The sequence below is a fragment of the Cynara cardunculus genome, assembly GCF_001531365.2.
Source record: "Cynara cardunculus var. scolymus isolate 2C chromosome LG 12, CcrdV1, whole genome shotgun sequence".
Lineage (NCBI taxonomy): Eukaryota > Viridiplantae > Streptophyta > Magnoliopsida > Asterales > Asteraceae > Cynara > Cynara cardunculus.
Window position 1 is genome coordinate 854,634 of NC_037539.1, and position 6,688 is coordinate 861,321.

Genomic DNA, 6,688 nt, shown 5'->3' on the forward strand with positions numbered 1-6,688 from the left:
TTATAGTTTTTTCTAAGATAAAGTATTAAAAGGTAAAAATTTCAAGAAAATACATTCAACTCTAACAGCTACTCTATTTTAGCAATTTTACCATTAACCATATTATTAAAATATCCAGTTTATTTAATGAAATTTTTTTTCCCTAAACATTTAATTTCAATGTCTTTTATTGGTGAGAAATAATTTCAAAGATTTCTTCAGATTTGGAGATTTATACCCTTCTCTTTTCTTTTTTATATTTTAACATAAGGTATAGCATAACTAACTATTTGAGCAAAAATATATCATAAATCTCCAGAATCTCTATTTTAGCATAGTTGTTGGAGATGCTATAAAATGACAAATAGTTTGCAACTTCTCCCATTTTGTTGCTGAAACTTGAAACTCTGCTCCCAAAATCGTTGCCTCTCCATTTTTTGTTATTGTGTCACAATTCTTATTTGAACTTGTTATTCTAATATACTATTGTATCCAAAACTTTATCTTGCAGTGTTGTAGACCATCTCCAATCACAATCTGATTGGGAATGAGACAAAAGGAGTTTAAAAAAAAAAGAAAAAAAAAGCAACCAATCTTCTCATCTAACAATCCTAAGATTGAAGCATTTTTTACTAAATAACATTGAAATGTGCCATTTGTTTATAGGTTGGTTTATTTTTTTATTTTTTAAATAATGCTATCTAATTAAAAAGTGATTTTTAACAAAAAAAAAAAAAAATATATATATATATATATATATATATATATATATCAAAATTCGTAGTTTTCAATTCCATACAAATAGAGCACACTATTGATATATTATCATACTTACTTTTGGGACTTATCTTATTTAATTTCAATTGTATGATACGTTTTTATAGTTATAATTACGTTTTAAAATATGCAATAATCCGTTTAATCTATCTTTATATTTAAAAAAATTAAAAATTATTATTATATATGATAAAAAATTATATATATAATTTTTACAAAATTATATTTTATATTGAATTAGATCACTGTTAAATGAAAAAAAGAAGTAAGATTGAGTTGAAGTTGAAGTTGAAGATTGTATAAGTGGATAAGAGATAAAATAGTATTTTATTTGGAATTTGATTGAAAGAAATTATGAGTAAATATAGTCTTGCAACTTAAACCCTTGTCTCGACAATTAGCTACAACTTAAGTCAAAGTTTTTGGGATGTTACATACTATCTTCCTCATCATTGGTGATGTTTGAACCACTGACCTCCTAAGAAACAAGAGGCTCAGATACCGCTAGACCAAAGACCCTTTGGTAACTTTCAGTGATGTTCATTTTGAAACTTGTGCTACAGAGACTTCTTACACTACAATACGTACGGTACAACCCACATTGAAATAGAAGCAAAAAAAAAATTTGATTTCAAAAAGCAAACACAACCCAATAACAAATCAATATTACTCATAACAATGTAATTGAAAACCAAAGGGTTTTCGGCATAGTGGTATCGTAGTCTTTGATCTCTTAAGAGGTTAGGGGTTCAAACTTCACCAAAGATGAAGAGAGTATATAAATTTATTTGTTACATTTGTCGTATATAAATATTATACACTTAAAAAAACAATGGAATAAAAAATTTGACTTTTTTTATTATAATATATTAAGGAAAAACACTTCTTCACATTTTAACCATCTTTAGGGGCTTTAAATTGATCATTGGTCCAAAAATTGGAATGTTTTGAGTTCCTAAGGATATTAGGTAGCCATCTCAATCAAATGCATTTATCTCAAAATACCCATAAATGGTCCCATTTTATTTAATATTTTTTTATGACAAATATATTAAATATTTTAAGGAATAAGAATGAAACTGAAAAGAAAAAAGCAGGACAATAAGAATAAGAATAAGAATAAAAGTTATATTCTTCCAATTTGATTAGGTATGAAAATTAACAGGTTTAAGTAGGGATGGTGATTTTCACCGACCCAGTGGGGAACCCGACTCACCCGACCCGAACAGGGATGGGGAATCCCCGTTAAAACAGGTCCCGGGGTCAGGGCCAGAAATTACAAAACCCGTCTCATCTCCGTCCCGTTGCCATGCCTAGGTTTAAGATAATGGAACAATTATATTATATCAAACCTAACCAGATATTTCATCATGATTCATATTCCTCATCCCTCAACACCCCGCCAAACGTCTTTATGAGTTTTGGGCCAAGTTATCAAGTTTTATTGTCAATTAAGGTTTACAAAATGGCAGATCCTGATCAAGTTTAAACGATTTTCTCTTATTACATATGTTTCAATTAAAATTATATGGTTTCCCCCACAATGGTTTGTTACAAATATGACTTTCGTCTATGTGGTTGCAAAATTACAGTTTCGTCCTTGAAACTAATCTTAACTTTAAGTACGAGGGACCAAAAAATAATCAATTATAAAACCGTAAGGACGAAAACAACAAGAAACTGTAAGATATAGAATTAAAATTGCAATTTCAAAAATATACCGTCCATAGATAGCAATTTTCAATAAACTATAGGGGCAAAAATGTAATATTCTCTATAAATTGTAATGTCAACTGAAGACATTTAATGTATATCTTTTTCACTATTTAATATGAATTCAAGCATTAATAACAACCATAATAAACCATTGAGAACCAAGGTGTTATTAATGAATCTGTTTCGTCATAGTGTAAGTTTTTCCTTCTTTAACAGTGTTATCATTATGATTCGTTTTTTTGTGCTATCATTATTGGAGTCACCGGTATTTAGGCGTCGAAAAACTTGTAAATAAATATGCACGAGAAAATAAAAATAAAATAGACGAGTTGCACATCTATACTATATTATAAAACATTTGATAAAAACTTTTAAAAACCATTTTTTATGCATGAAACACTGTTTATTGATGCATATTACTTAAAATTCAATATTACAAGTAAAATATGCGTAAGTACAACTTATTAAAGTTTCATGTTTGAATACGTGTAACTAACTGCAGATAAACATAATAAAAATATAGGATAAACATCTCATTTTAAATATAAATAATCTAAAATATAATTAGAATAATCATTAACTTCTAACAAAATACTTAATTATTATCAATATAAAAATTATATTATTAAACAAAAAAAATTAAAGAAATATACAAAAAAAGAAATTTTAAATAGTTAGTTTGGTACTAATATCAATATTTTTTTCATTTTTTATGATATCTTCATATTTATATTTTATTCAAAAATAAAAACATTATCGTTTCCTCAAAACCACATAAAACCGTATTATAACACCGACTGAGACAAAAAAAAAATGAAACATTAAAATCGAGATGTATCTTGCTGCATTGTGTGAGTACCCTTCTAGTATATAAAAAATAGAGTTGAGACCCATATTAAACGCACAAAATTTTATTTCTATAAACAAACAAAACTTATTTTAAACTTTTATAGTTAACCTCAGTACAACAGTCATAACCGCAGGAAGCGTGCTTGCACACAAGTTCAACTGTTTAAATCCATTTATGTCCAAATCACAGAACACATGCGTATGTTAGATGAGAGAGAGCCTTATAGTCACAATGATTCAATTTTACAAACTATACTATCTGTTTCAGTTTCTATCTACGAAACACTGGTTTTTTATATCCGAGCATTCGTTTCAATTACAACACTTTAGATATCAAGTTCTTGTATCACACTTCGTTTTAGGCGTGCAATATATCAAAGCGAAGTTCTTATATAGGACTACACAAATCCACAAAACAGCTTCCCAACTTGTGTTTGAATGTGATTTTGTTTTTTTATTAACTTAAATATCCAACCCGCTATGCGAGTTAATTAATTCCAAGACAACCATCTGTTTTGTTGGTAGCCCGGAGTCACTGCATTTGAACCTCCATAGACACAAGAGGATTTTTATTTCCTCATTGAATTTGAACTTGAGACCTCCAAACATTTTTGGCCTTTAGAGCTCAAGTTCAAACCAATCAGACATTACCCCTATAATTAGACTTTGTTTTTTAGTCCTAAATTGTCATAAAACCCATTTATTCCAAAAAAATCCCAAAAAGATTTTGGGCATAAAACCCATTTTTGATTAGACAAATTAGGACTGCGATTGTTGGTCACCGATCATAAGGAAGAATAATAATTAGAGTAATTACGTTTTTATCCTTCTTTAAAACCTATTTACAGTTTTGGTCACTATGGTTGTTATTGTGTGTCATTTTTTTTCTCTCTGACTAAGGGCCGTTTACCAAACACTTACCCGGTAAGTGTTTACCCGTAAAATTTAACACTATTATTTACTTATCGGGTAAGATTTTAATCCATCAAAACGACATTGTATGCAACAATTCACCGGTAAGCGCTTACCGTGATAAGAATCATCGTCGTCACTTACCGGGTAAGACTCATGGTCATTGTCTCGTTCTTACCGGGTAAGATTCTTAGTCCTTACCATATTCATCCGGTGAGGTAATGTGACTTGATAAACGCTTACTCAGGTAAGTGTATGGTAAACGGCCCCTAACTCCAGTTAAAAATGTTAGTTAACCTTAAGGGTGTTTTTGTTCTTTTACCTTCTTTTTGTCCTTTTTGTTTTTTGTAATATTATATCATAGAGTAAATTGTGATTTTCGTCTCTATGTTTGTTTTTTTCCTTTTTCGTTTTTGTTACTTTTTTTTCATTTTATACTCTTATTATATTAATTAATTAATGATAATTTTAACTAAGAATATATTAAAATACATATTTTATTTTTGTAAATTACACCGTTAAAAAAAATTGTTGTCGGTATCTTTAAATTGAGTTAAATATTGAATATTTTCAAACTGTTGTACAATTTATCAAACATATATATAAATATACGGGTGGTTTCATTTACAAACTATGCAATTCTAACAAATTTTACAAACCAATCTTAGTCGTTCATTTAGGGGCTGTTTACCAACTCTTATCGGGTAAGTGCTATCCGGGTAAGAGTACTGACCCGAGTAAGTGTTATCCCGGTAAGTGCTGTCCCGACTAAGAATGTTTACCAAATATTTTTGGTAAGTTCTTACCAACAATATAATGACCATTGTAACCCTATTTATAATTATATATTGATTAGACATTTTTTTTCATGTAATTATCCGGCCCAAATGTCATGTGTATTATTCCAAATCTAGATAGAAAGCCATCCATAAATTCAAAGCTTCAGCTCAAAACATCAGCCCACATACATCTTCAATTTGAAAAGCCCAAAAAACACCATACAACAAAAACCGACCAACCAAATCAGATCAAATCATCAAAGAACATCCGCATCATATCTATAAACCCTAAAATCCCAGTTCAAAAAGCCTCCCTTCGATTATCTCCATAGATGAAATCAWCGAAAACCACAAGAACACAAACCATCAAATCGGAACCCCAATCATCCTCAAACATCCCAACCGGCGATCCCCACCCCCAATCGGCAAAACCACAATCACATGCAGCCATCGGCGAATCCACAGTCAAAATCACATGCTATACCCAAAGGGGAAGAAGATGTATAGTGGGAGAAAGGAGAATGGGACGAGAGTGACGCAGTAAGCACCCCTTCCGAAATAGAAAATAACGTCAAATCGCCTCGGAAAATCAAAATAACCGCCTGCCACAGGAAAATCACAGGAAGAAGATGTATAGCGGTCGAAGACCTGTGAATAGAGAGGGAGAAAGAGGGCAAGTATGGAAACGTGAAATCTGACTCGGGTAAGCATGAAATCGAAGCTGACTGGGTAAGATTTCGGTCAGCATTTCGGTCAGATCTCGGCAGATTCGTGATTTGGTAAACACACTGACTGCTGACCGAGTCAGATATGCTGACCGAGTCAGTCCGGTCAGCAGTTAGTAAACAGCCCCTTAGTCTAATAAATATTTGATTTTATTTTGTTTCTCAATCTAAAGTCATGATTATAATGAATGAACCTTATCATCTTTCATATATATATATATATATATATATATATATATATATATATATATATCTCAATCATAATTAATGATAACTGTCCATAAATATCTCAACTGTATCATAATAATATAATGGTTTTTATAATTTGTAAATATTACATAGTTTGTATTTGAAAACACCTTATAAATATATATCTGCAAATCCGTCTACACTAATTCAAAAAATCATTTTCTATTTTAAGTTGGGTTTAAAAGTTTATTCTTCTTTCTTGTTTATGCAACTCGTTAAAAAACGCAACCATAAAATATAACTCGTTAAAACGTAACCATAAATATAACTCGTTAAAAACCATAACCATAAAGACATGTTCCATTAAATTAAAGAAAAAAGTAAAATATTTACTTTAAAAATATAAAAATAAAAATAAAAATAAAAATAAAATATTTATGGATAAATGTTGGGAAGCCAATAGAAGAGGGGAGTTTATGGAAGTGTTTGTATGGTTAGATTTGAGACCAACCAATGAGATTTTAATATTCAAGGATCTTGTGATTAGGGGTGTTCGCGGTCCGGTTTGGGCGGTTTAACCCCTCAAACCACAAACCAAACCGTAATGGCGGTTTATAAAATTTTCAAACCGAGCGGTTTGACATYAAGTGCCCAGACCGGTCAAACCAGACCAAGTAAAAGCGGTCTGGTTTGACCGGTTTAGGCGGCTTGGGCCTTTAATGGACTTTATATTAAACTTAATATATATATATATATATATAT